This window comes from Tupaia chinensis, unplaced genomic scaffold (assembly GCF_000334495.1).
Source record: "Tupaia chinensis unplaced genomic scaffold, TupChi_1.0 Scaffold000179_1, whole genome shotgun sequence".
NCBI lineage: Eukaryota > Metazoa > Chordata > Mammalia > Scandentia > Tupaiidae > Tupaia > Tupaia belangeri.
Window position 1 is genome coordinate 2,493,267 of NW_006159654.1, and position 13,686 is coordinate 2,506,952.

Consider the following 13,686-nt stretch of genomic DNA (forward strand, 5'->3'; position numbering starts at 1 on the left):
CCGCCAGCCGCGCCGCGCGAGAAGGGGCCGCGGCGACTGCGGCTCGGCTGACCCAGCAGTTGGCGGCGCCCCCAGCCTTCCCGCTTCCCCAGGCCCAACAGTTGCACGCCCCCCACCCCATCCGGGCACCCCGCGGGCCAGCTGCTCGTGGTGGTGGGAGGGGCCCCATAGGGGGGTTCAGAGCCACCCAGGGCCGAGGGGCGGTAGGAGGAGTCGTTGCCATCGTAAAGTGCCTTCTGCAAATAAGATCAGCCTCGCATTTATGTGCTCTTTATTAACTTTACTCCCGGAAAGTTAGCGTCAGAAAGTTGCCTAAGAAGGCTCCTGAGTCCATTCGAGAATAAGGATCCTAGGAGGAGGCCACCTCAGCAGTTCTTCCTGTAACATGACTTCATCTGTACATTTTAGCATCTGAAGTGTTCACTGCCCTGCCGAGGGGTTCTTTTGTTAGTATCTATTGGACCATCGGGGTATCTCAATTGTTGATAGTAAAAGATGTCATACTTCCTTTTCAGCGTGATTTTAAGCTTCTCAACTCTCAGAGTGATGGTGACCTTTTTAAGATTTTGTTCTCAGAATGGTGTATTGACAGAGGATAACTGGATATTGCAGTTGTCTGAGAATATTAGTTGTAAATCATCACATGGCCTTTAACATAGCGCCAGCAATGGTCAACTCCCATTTTCTGGTAGCGAAATTGAGAGAAAAACTGACAAAACTGCCTTTGTTCAGACCGTCCTGCGGTGCATCCGTCCCTTAATGTAGTGGTGGAACACCAGCCCCACTTCCCAGCTCTTTCATTTTACTAATACTAATATAAAATAAGTCATAATGCCCATTTACTAACTATTACTAACTACATTTTTGCTCCAATGTATTTGATAAAGTTTGTCAGTGGATCTAGTGTAATTTCTGTCATTTGCAAAGTTTTTTTTTTTTCCTTAAGAGAGATCTTGCTATAGCATGCAAGTGTGCACCAGAGAGACAGAGAAAGACAGAGAGACAGAAAGCCAGAAATTCCTTCCTCGGAGGATAGCCATGCCAGAATCCTTTTTCCTCCATTCTCCTCTTGGGATTTTGGGCACACATACAAACGTGAGTTTTAAGCTGCCAGGTCCGGGACTTGAACTGCTCTTGACTGTGTGAGTCCAGAGATGTAACCATTATGCCATCTGCTGGTCCCTAGATTTTTTTTTTTTCAAACTGTATCCATCTTTATTAAAGATACCTTTCATAAACAGTCATGGTATTTCAGGCAGGACATGGACAGACAGTCCTTAACAGTATATGACAACTTTCAAACTCCCTTCTTCAATAGACTACCAAAATCAGAAGGTCATTATAAAACTCAATGAAGTCTTCTTTGATGCTCTGAACAAGGAGAGTTTAGAGTGAGGGTTGACATTTCACATTTAGTATGTTGTTTAACAACTTTTCACAAGCTGACCCTGACTTCCCGGAAACGAAAACGGCAGAATTATCAACTTGAAGATCCAGCAGTATAAAGGAACTGCTGCTCTTTTGAAAGATGCCATCTTAATGTCATTGGAAAGTCCAGATTGCCTGACATCCTGGTAGCCAGTGTTTTGTGGTCAGATCCTCACAGGTGTCTGGTTTAAGGGAGTTGACTCTGCTGAAGGCAGAGAGGGAGAGGACATAAAAGCAGATGTTAAGATATCCACACCACGAGGCATCTGCGCCAAGGTGGCTGTGTGTGTCAACATCAGGGAATCCCTCCTCTTGGCAGCCAAGAAGAGGTCTCTCAAAACTAGAAGGGAAAGATGCCCAAATCAGTCCAGCTTCAGAGACATTCTATTAGTGACAAATGCCCCTTCCGCAATATTCTGTGTACTAACAACATAGCTTTAAAAAAAAGAAAAAAAAGGTGAAACAAAATTCTGCAATTTTATACAACTTGATAAAGGTGTTTCAAACTGTGCAGTCACCAGAAATACACAGTTATCACAAATGCACACCCTTCACTTTGGCATCTCCAGCACCTTCAGCTTTCTGTGCCCGGTCTGTTTGGGCACCTCCATTTTCTGCAGGGTTATTCCCATCCTTGCCAGCATCAGCTTTTCCTTTTGGGCACCTTCTCTCCCTTCTTTGCAGGGGCCTTTGAGGCTTCGGCTCTGGCTTTGGAGGAGCCAGTTTTGCAGACAACCTTGCAGATCTCTGTGGTTCGTCCTTCACTTTGGCTTTATTTCCTTTAGCATTCCCTTCAACCTTCCCCTTGAGCATGGGGGTGACTATGGCGGGACACAGGTGCTGGACTTGGGGATGCAATGGCAAACAGGTTTTGGTTGAACCGGAGTTGCTCTTGCCTCTTCTTCACATTGCTCCTGGTCCCTAGATTTTTAACATCAATAAGATTAACATTAAAAAGAAGACTTAGGTGAGTCTCCTCCCTGGCCTGGTGGTTAAGACAGTTGGATCCCATATGGCAGACCTCCTCAGCCTCCTGGCAGTTGGGATCCCAGACTGGTCGGTCACTTGAGAAACACTCTGGCACACCTGTGCATTGTACCTAAAATCCCGAAAGGAGGGAGAGGTGAAGGTCAAGGAATTGCCATGTGAACTTGACCCATGGGAGGGTGTGTTCTCGCTCTCTCTCTGCCCACTATAGGCACCTTCTAACACACACAGAAAAATAGCTATAACAAAAAAGCAAAACAAAACGGAATAAAAACCTAGGTATCCAAAGAGCAAAAACACTTCTATCAGCTTTCCAGGCAAACAGCAATGAAATGATTATGGTGTAGCTTTAAATCACAAAATCATAAATAAGGGCCCGCGGCCTCCCTTAACTGAAAGATAACCTAAGAGTCAGATACAGCACTAGCACACAGATCCCTGGCCCCCAGTCTCCTTCCTTTGATGGTTTCTTTACTTTGCACAGGATTGCAGACACTCCCATCTACACATGGACTTACTGGATCGCTTTAGTTGGCCCGAGATAGGCCAGAACCATCCAGCTTACCAAATACAGGTTCTGCCTCTACTCCGGCAAGCTTGAGCTTGTGCCTCCATCTACCTGTGCCACTTTTGTCAATATTCCAGATACTAAAGTCTTACACCTGGTCCTTCTTTACCTGGACTATTTCTTGGCTTTAGATCTGCTCACCTGTGGAGTGAAGACAAGAGAAACATGTTTCTTATCTCCCTTTGAGGTGAATGCTATGAAAAATGACCATACTGTTCTAATCGTATTCTGTTGTGTGATTTTCCCCATTGATTTAGTCAAACATTAAGTGCTGGCCATGGCCCAGGCACAGTGCTAGCTGTTAAGGAAACATTCTTTGCCATTGTTCTTCTCAATCTCACAGTCTAGTGAGAAAAGCATACGTTAACCCTGACTCGACAAGCATCTACATGAAAATTAAGCTACATGCTATGAAGAAATCCACTGGGTAGGGTGGGGTGGGGGGGCAAGGCAGTGAAGGAGGTTGGTCATAAAAGCCTCACCTGAAGAAATGACTTTTGAGTTCAGATCTGAACATCTGCAGGAGAGTAGTTGTGTTGCTAGGCAAGTGAGAGAGGGTATGTCTGAGGAAGCAGCACGTGTAAAGGTCCTGTGGCAGCAGGTTGCAGGGGTAAAGTGAGAAACTGGAAGGTTAACATAGGTGACACATGGAGAATGAGAGGAGAGGTGAGACGATGCTGTAAATGTTAAGTGTGGGCCTTGTAGACTAAGCTAGAGATTAGGTCTGGAGATCAATGTGAAGACCTTGGTGGAGTTTAAATATATGAGAAGAGACATGATTAGATTTGTGTGTTTGAAGAGATCACTCTGGCTGCTTGCCGGAAGTGTGCATTGATCTGTAGAGGAGCTGGTGGGGGTCCTATTGGAGGATAATACTTCAGGTGGAAAGTGATGTTACTTGAATCAGCAGGGTGGTAGTAAGAGAAGGAGAAAAGTAAATTGATTCAACAGCTGGTAAAGATGCAAAAGAATAAGAATTTAGTGAGTGAGCGTGGGAGTGAAGGTGCCAGGAGGCCTGTGATGATAGATTATTTGTTACATTGTGGAAAGTGCTACAGACAAAATTTATACATTATTACATTGTATTTTATAGTTACAAGAAGACTTACTAGGCTTTATTCTTTGAGGTTCCCCCCCCCATAGGGCACATGTGCTTGCTTGGAGAGAGACAGAGAGAGAGAGAAAGTGAGAAATCATTCCCGAGGGGGGATGGACATGCCACGATACGATTCCTTCCCCTCCATTTTCTTCTTGGGATTTGGGGCATGCACACACACATGTCTGGCATGATTTTCAAGCTGCTTGTCCAAAACTTGAGCTATGATCAGTCATGTGGGAGTCTAGCACCTTAACCACCATGTCCCCTGCTGGTCCCTATCCTTTGGGTATTTTAAGATCAGCATTTCTTAAGACCACCTGTTTAGATTTGCAAAGTGCAAAAAAAAAAAAAAAAAGTGCCTTTGATTAAATAAATTATAGTATGTCTCAGACCGGCACCATTTATCCCAGGTTTTAGCCCTGAGTGAGTGCTAAAAGTGGAATTATAACTCTGAAAATCGAAGTTTGTAATGGAATGTTGACAGATCTTCAACACCAGTGGTTCTATTAAACATGCAGTCCTAGAGAGAAGCTGCACAGGAACGGATGATTCTCTATGTATGCAAGTGCTGTCCAAGCCCTTAATCCCCCAAGTGCTCAAGGCCTCCTTGGTAGGACTAATGGCCCAGGGGGGTTATGTGATAAGGAAGCTGATGCTTTGGAAGGGAATATTGCTGAAATGAGGATTAGTGGCTGAACTGGTTTTCCTGTGAAAATTAAGTCCTGCCTAAGAAGCCATTTTATCTCTGTGATGATCCATTGTAACCTGATGGTCTGCCCTTGAGCTTGAGAGTTTATTTCTAAGGCAAGCTCCATTTATCCGTTCAGAAATGGAACCATACCTTAGCAAAAGGGTTATGCTGTAAGCGGTCCTCTTCTCTCAGTTGCCCATGTGACATCCTCTGGATTAGTTTTTGTTTCCTTTTCTGGTCCCAACCTCCCACCATGTCCACACTAATAAAAATTTAAGAAAAAAAAGAAATCCCACCTCACCAAATCTAAGAAATCTAGCGATTACAGAACTCCTGAAATGGATGCAAACTTTTGTGCGAGTATGCATTTTTTCCCCCTGGGTTTAGAATAAAAAACCTTCACGTTTCTTAACGACTCCTGTAAACCAAATATGGCTTCAAAGCACTGACTGTGTGCTGTTTGGGGGTGGGTTCATGTTTCCCACTCATCAGTGTCTCCCTTGGTGCCGAGTTAACAGAAGGCACATACTAATTTCTTGTCAAATAAAATAAGGAACATCCGTGTATGTCTCCATCATAGTGCTGGACGCTCTGGAAGTGTGTGGGGAATTTCCAAGAATGGCTGTATCTGTCCTCGGTGGGAGTTTCTCATCGTGTTCTGAGTAAGGTCAACCTCATCCCTGCTACCACTTGCTTCTACCCTTCCCCCCCAGCCCCAGTCCACCAGCCCCTGAGAGAAAATGCAGAGAATGCCTGAGGTAAAGGGCCCTGCTCCCAAGGGCTCACATTCTAGTTGGGAAACAGAAACTTCTTCCTTAACCCAGTATAAGGAAATAATGAGAGCAATCATGAGGGTGTGTTTTGCTCATAGTCAAACCAGCAGGCGGAAAGGGTTTGAAGCAGCCCTTTGGAGAGTGCACAACTCTTAGGAAGAATGAATGAAAACTGCTGAGCAGCAGTTAAACTCAGATCACTGTTTGGTAACAGGCTGCCTTCATGGAATGGGAAATAAGAGGCGGGGTACAATTTGGGTTTCCATGTCAGTTTCATTAGATCAGCCTATAGTAAATTGGAGAAAGAGGGAGAGAGAAGATAATGGGTCATAAAAAGCAAAATTCTGAGCTTGAGCCATTTATAAGCAGAATAGTTTGTAAACTCTTAACATCAGAGTGAAAACAAAAGTTGGTCAGCAAGATTTGGGTAGCTATTGCATGCAGTGATTCAATAGGAAAATGACTTGATTATTCAACTTTATGTACGAGATAATTGTCTTTGTTCATATTTTGAATTCTAATAAACATTTCTGAAGAATGAATGTACAGTCTGACAGGAAAGAAGTGGCTTAATTAAAGATGTAAAATTTCTAGAATACACTGGACAAAAGTTAAAGGAATAATTATTTCAGTTTCCTGTAAGGTGGAAGAGTGAGATGGTAAAATATACATAAGAATTGAGAGATACAAGCAAATATCCCTCCCCCCTTTTTTTATTTTAAATTTTGCTATAGGGCACGTGCGCTCTCCAGAGAGAGACACAGAAAGGGGAAAATGAGAAATCCTCTCCAGGGTGGATGGCCACACTGCAGTCCATTCTCCTCTTGGGATTTGGGTACACATGCACATGCACTTCACATGATTTTCAAGCTGTCAGGTCTGGGCCTAAAACTGTGAAGTCGCCCCTTTAGGATCTACCTGCTTCAATCTCCATGCCACCTGCTGGTCCACTAATATTTCAAAGAATTATTGAGAGCTTACTAAGTGCCACCCATTGCTCTACAGATAAGAGGTACCTACAGTGGGGAGGGCAAACATTTTGATGTATGAAAGATGTTACTTTAATAGTAGTTGCTCCGACAAAACTACTTCCTTTTGCTATATAGTCAGGCCTTTTGTTGCTCTAACCCTCACCCTTATACTTACTCACAATACTGTGTGAAGGGCTTTATTCCTGTGAGGCCCTGGGCTGGGTGGTAGAGACACAAAGATGCCTGGGATGCAGACTCTGACCTCTTACGTGAGATAAGCTGTGTACGTATTTCACAGTCATATAAAAGAAGTTCTCACCGAACCGTAGGAGGTGGGTTTTCAGAGGAGGGAAGAAATAGAAAGAGCAGGGCATTTGGTGAGATCTGGAATGTCAGTGAGATTGGGCCAGATAGAGATGCAGGGAAGAACATTTTAGACTAAAGCAATATGGTGAGACCAGAACAAAGTTCACTTTTACTGGCAAACAGTGGTGGAATTTAAGATAAAAGTAAGCTTGGGTCACATTTTCTAGAAATTAAATGGTAAGCTAAAGCATGAGTTAGGGTTTTATTAACCCAGCAGTTAGAAAAGCTTTCGGAGGCTTTTGAAATAGCAGTAGAATTGAGGGAGTGGCAGCATTGACTTACTCACCGACTCTCGATCCAGTCATTTATGCAATGCCCTCCATTGGTGTAGGCACTGGAGATACTATAGAGAGTAAACAGTAACAGCAGTAATGGCAGGCATGTATAGAGTCCTTACTTGGAGCCAGGTAAATATTCTATATGTACTATTATTTAAATAATAGTACATATAGAATATATATATATGTAATACACATAGGTTATATATTAGATATATAATATACGTAATACATATTCTATGTATACACACACACATATTCTTTATATTTAATTACAACAACCTCTAATGCAAGAGTGAGCTAATCTCCACTTTATAGATGAGGCCACTGAGGCACAGAGAGGTGAACTCTTTGTCCAGGTCATTCACTTAGGGATTGGTAGAGCCAGGACTCAATCTCAGGTGTTCTAACTTCAGGCCATGCTTTCTGACCCTACAGTACAGATTTTAGCAACATAAACAAGTCACATGGACTACATTGAAAGGGAGCTATATAGACAAGATAATTTCAGATAAACACTGTGAAGACAATCTGGGATAATGTGAAAGAGAATGGGGCAGAGGGAAGGTGATGGCCTGAGTGGGGACCTTGAGAATGAGTAGACTCCTGTCATGCAAATCCCAGAGAAAAGCATTCCAGGCAGAGGGAATGGGAAGCGGGAAGCGCAAAGTCCCTGAGAATGGAATGATGCTGGAGGGTTTGAGAAAAATTTAAAAAGCCAGTATGACTGAAGCGTAGTGAGTTTGGAGGGAGTGCAGTAACCCATGACCTTGAAGACAGCTAGGAGTGCTGGGGGGTGGGGGGGTGGTACCTGTTGTCTGTTCTCAGGGTAATAATTTGTTTTAGTTTACATCTATTGCCCCTTAGATTTATTATTACTGTTTTACTCTCAAAAAAAGTCCTGGGTTAGAGAGTAAATTATATGGTCGTCTCACTTCCCATGCATGGTCCTGGATAACCAACTTGAGAAATGACCCTTTTTTGGCCACAGGTTTTGTGCGTGAGAGGCACACATAGACACTGCATGACGTAAGACAAGAACTGTACTAGCCAGGTCCCCTGGGTCCTGGGTCATCACAGAGAAAGTCTGAGTGCTGTCAGAATCTGTCTTAGAAGAGGATCTGTTGGAGAGATGATGTGAGGACAAAGGAACAGTTTGTGCCAAAGCATGACAGATTGTGGTCCATCCTGGGACTATGTGGCTGGAAGATTGGATTGCGGAGGAGAGGAATGAAGAAAGGGTCTCTTGAAAGAGAAATAGAATCTGAGCTGTGAAAAACTTTGAATGCTGTGAATGGCCACAGCTGACTGTAAATAATAATCTGGAAGCAATATGCAGGCTAGATTTCAGTGAGGAGAGAATTGTCTCACTGAGGTAGGAGAGGGGCCCAGTAACTGGTTACAGGAGTGAGACTGTGCAAATAGAATTGCCCAGTGCATCTTGTGGGAGGAGGAATCATGCTTGATAGAACAGAGAAGGATGATGATACCTTTAGAAGGACTAAAATTGTTGAACTAGCTAGTGGCATGGTGGTTAAAGTGGCTGGATCCCCCACATGACTGACTGCATGATTCAAGTCTTGATCAGGTGGCTTGAAAAACATGCTGGACACCTGTGCATGCATGCGCAAAATCCCAAAAGGAAAAAGAAATAGAGAGGGATTGTAGCGTAGACCACCCCCCCATAGGGGTGCTTTCTCATTTTTCATTTCTCATTTCTCCTAGAAAGTACATATGCCCTCTGGCAAATTAAAACAAACAAACAAACAAATGAGCAAAGCAAAGAATACAGTTGTCTAAAGCGTGGTTCTCAAACTTTAGTAAGCACCAGAATCACCTAGAAGATGTTAACACACAGGTTATTCAGCCCCAGGCACAGATTTCTCATCCAGTAGTTTTGGAGTAGGGCAGGTCATTCGCTTTTCTATATTTCCAGGTGACACTGATGCTGTAGTTCAGGGATCACATTTTGAGGGGTGCTGGTCTGGAGAACGTGTAAATTTGAGGGCTGCAGAATGAAAAGTTTGGTTTGGCCATGTAGTGTTTTCAGACCACAGGTAACTCAAGTAAAGGTGTATGAGATATTTGGAGAACAGAATAGGAATCAGAGGTGGGTACAGAGGGTGCAAATCGTGGAGCATGATTCTGAAGCTCAGGGAGTGTATCGAGGGGCAAAACATGAGAAGGGAAAAAGACACGGAAAAGGCCTTTTCGACTCCAGGAAGGGAAGAAATGAAAGAAGGCATAGACACAAATGACTTAAAGAATATTGCCCTACAGAATATATGGGCATAAATAACTTCTTTAAAGGCAGGGCCATCAGCAGATTCAAATACTACAGTATTTGAGAAAGAACTGATTAGAATGAAGGATGCAGCAAATGGCTGTGGGTGTGTTACCTGCCCACCAAACTAACCAGTAGTTCTGTGGTCTAGAGAGGGACTGCAGAGGCATCTTCACTGACATCGCACTAACTAGTATGACTCAGGAATGCTAACTCAGATGAAAAATTCAAGGGATGAGCCGTCATTTCCACTGTGGGAAACATAGTAATACAAATAGAAAGTTTTATTAGAGAACCGTAAGTGTCAAAGAGAAACATAACCCAGTTTTCATTATACCTGTGTGACCGTGATTAGGGGCTACTCCTCGTCCCACTGCCCACCACTGTGTGTGTGTGTGTGTGTGTGTGTGTGCACGCGCGTGCATGTGAACAGGCATATATGTAGATATATCTTAAATTGAGTCATAATCCTATTGTTGTGATATTGTGTAATACTATTCGTTAGACATTGTAATGTGATTATAATATGTACCGAGCATTTTTCTGCATTCTTGTGATCTGAAATTCAGTGAATTGTAAAACTGCAAGTAGAAAACCAGTTTAATATTTGAAGTTGGAGAAGAAATTTTATCCTGAGAAAATTTAGCTTTTAGTTCTTAATACATTAATTTGGCTGGTGTGTATTAAGAGGGAGTAGGGGGAGCCAGAAACCAGAAGCGCAAAGTGCACGCTCAGCATTTCAGTAATCTCAGTTTTTAAAAATGAGATTTACCGTTTAATTCTGGTTCAGCCTTGTGATCCTGAAAGCGACATTGAAACAGCTCAAACTGCAATTACTCGGGCTTTAAGTCTTTTTGGAGAGTGAAGAACTAACTTTCAGTTGCTTCATTTGCTAAGAATCCTGAATATTTCAAAATGAGAAATGTTCTCATTTCTGCTCCATTATAAATTCCCTTCTGGGCTTCCTAGCCTTCATTGCGTTTTCGAACATTGCTCCTGAGAAGCATTTAAACATGCCAACAGGGAGACCTGATTCAGCTCACTGAATGTAAGAACTGGTACACTGAAACTTGAGGAAAAAAATTAACTTTGCGTTATCTAATTAGGTTTATAGAATTGCTGCAGAGCCTGGTTTCCCAAATCTAGAAGGTACAATTAACTGCAGTATTGTATCAATACCAACGAGTCTGTTAATAGGCTTCTAAGCAAAGCAATTGGAATTTGTTATTACCAAGAATGTTTTAAACTGGATGAATTAAAATTAAATCACATACTATTGGGAACCATTCTGTATGAGAATAGAATAGAAGATGACCTAATCAGTTTTTCATCTTTAATTTTTATTGATTCCCTGGGTTTAGGGATACACTTGTGCCTCAAGAGGTGTGCTACCTTCTTCAGTAGTGATTTAGATGTGTAATGATTATCAGGCTTAAGTGTAATTTTAGCATTTTTAGTTCTTACCTTTATGAAATTATTCTGTAATATGTTTCAGAGCTTAAGAATTGAGTTACTTATCATGAAAATCTATCGTGTTCATTGGTAATGTGTAATTAAAGAGTGTATCTTAAATAAGTATTAACTGAGAAATTGCCCAAACCTATTTCTTTTCCTTTTTTTGGTTGATGTTATGAGAAGGTGAGTGTGTCAGTATTTCTGTTTTCTACACTGTTTGTAATTCTCCTTTGTCATAGGATTTTCCTTTTAATAATAATAATTTAAGAAACAAAACCCTTCTCTAAAAAATTGTATGTTATTCTCTTCTTTTTCTTATTGGTTTTGGCCACAGGGCACATGCGCTTGCAGGAGAGAGAGGGAAAGTGAGAAATCAACCCCTTGGAAGACGGCTCCACCACAATCTGCTCTCAGGATTCTGGGCACCCAATGCACACGTGCCCTGCATGATTTTCAAGCTGCCATGTCAGGTCTCTATTTGCGGTTGGCCATGTGGGAGTCCAGATCCTAAACCACTACGCCACCTGCTGGTCCCCGTATGTTACTCTTTAAGTAACTTTGACAACTGAATGCTAAACTCTTCCAGCTGGAATACCTGATTGAAAACTAACCCATGAATTTCAGTTATTGAAGTGAAACTACAGTCTGAGGTTCTTAATATAGTATAAGACATTTTTTGAACAATCTTACTAAATTTTAAGGATTAGCACTATTGAGAAGTGATATTTTGACAACTTCTATGCAATATCTTCTGTGAGAATTTCTTTTTGATACCTTCCTTAGAAAGACTACATAGAGGGACCAGCAGATAGCATAATGGCTATATCACTGGACTCCCATGTAGTTGACTGCGGTTTGAGTCCTGGATCCAGTGGCTTAAACTCACGCTGGGTGGGTGTACGTGCGTGCCCAAGACCCCAAGAGAAGAATGGAGGAGAAGGGATTGCGGTGTGGCCATTCCCCCTGGGGGGTGAATTCTCACTTTCTGTCTCTCTCTGTCTTTCTGGCAAGCACACACACCCTATAGCAAAAAAAAGAAGAAAGACTAAATAGAAAAATATGGTACAATTTTGCCTCATAAAAATAAAGTCCCTAAATTATACTTGAGTGCTCTGAAGGTTCCCGACTTGTCAGCATTTATTACTGCATTTAAATTGTTTTATTCTGATGAATTTGAAATAAATGTTGTATTTACATTTTTATTAATGTCTATTATTGCAAAAATAGTTTTGTTACAACCCTGACAGGAAACAAAACTATTTGTATATCATGCAAGTGTCATCTTACCAGAATGTATCAGTGATATCTGGGTAAAGTTACTCAGAGACAGAAAATGGGAAGGGAAGAGCATGATAAGGTGAGCCAGTTTTAATTACTTTTATGGATTATAGTCATAAAAATGTGTCACAAATGACTCAGGAACAATCTAGTGAGGTTAATTCAACTAAAATTTTATTTGTTTAACTGCTGCTAAGAAAAATATGTATTCGTGAGGAAAATTATTTGCCTGGAAATATCTACCATGCAATATATTGGGCCATCAGAAAAGTAATGACATATTTTTGCATAGAAAAACATAGAAAAATGCATCATGACTTTTCCGACAGTCCAATATTATACTGCACTGGAGTTCTTTGTCAGTGTACTTATGCAATCAGAGGTATGCTCTGTATAGCCATTTCAGAACTCATCTTAGGCATTTTTCTAAAATGTTCATCATATTAGATATAGGTTTTAATTATGTTTAATTGGGATAACTTAATTCTGGTCCCCACCCCACACCCCTGAAAATGTTTCTCCCGGCAATTTAGTTTTTTCTCATGCAGTTCTTTGATCATGATGCTTCTTAAAATGTAATTAATTAAGCAGAATTAATCTTTTAATCTCCAGTACAGGGAGGTGTGCCATGTAAGTCTTAGCATTGGTTACCTTTATGCTCTATTGGCAAGGTTTTACATCTTTTCTTTTGAAGGAAAGCATTTCACTCCCCCTCTTCAAAGGTCTGCTTACTCTTGCCAGGATGATTTAAAATGATTAGAAAATCCATTAGATTTTTGGCAAATAAGCTCTCAATTATGGTAGAGAATAAATGACTACAAAGTGCTTTTTAGAGTAATGGAATGAAAATTACTGAAATTTTATTACTTTATACATGTAGATTTTTCTACTAGGGTAGATGTTAGTTTTTTTATAAACTAAAAGATCACTGTCAAGATTGGAAATTTCAATCATTTGAAATATATCATTTTAACATTTAAGCAAAGGAATGCTAGAATGAGGAAATACAGGAATGCCATTTCACTAACTGCTGCTTCCTGTGTGCTGGGCATTAAAGGAAATTCAAAATCCAATACAGGTTGAACATCCTTAATCCAAAAACCTGAAGTCCCAAATGCTCCAAAATCTAGAACTTTCTGAGTGCCAACATGGCACCACAAATGGAAGAGTTCATATCTGGCCTCACACTATAGGTCACAGTGAAAATGCTGCAATACAAAAATATCAGATGAATTATCTTTAGGCTTGGTGTTTATTAAGTGCATATGAAACAAATTTTGTATTTAGACTTTGGTCCCATCCCCGAGATATCTTGTGTATATGTAGATATTTTAAAATACAGGAAAAAAAATCTGAAACACTTCTGGTTCTAAGCATTTTGGACAAGGGGTACTCTACTGTATTTGTCAAAGAAGGCTAAATAAAAGAAAATGTTTCTATCATGGTGACTGATTAAAATAAGTTTACCTGGGGGCCAGCAGGTGGCGTGGTGGTTAAGGCAGTGAACT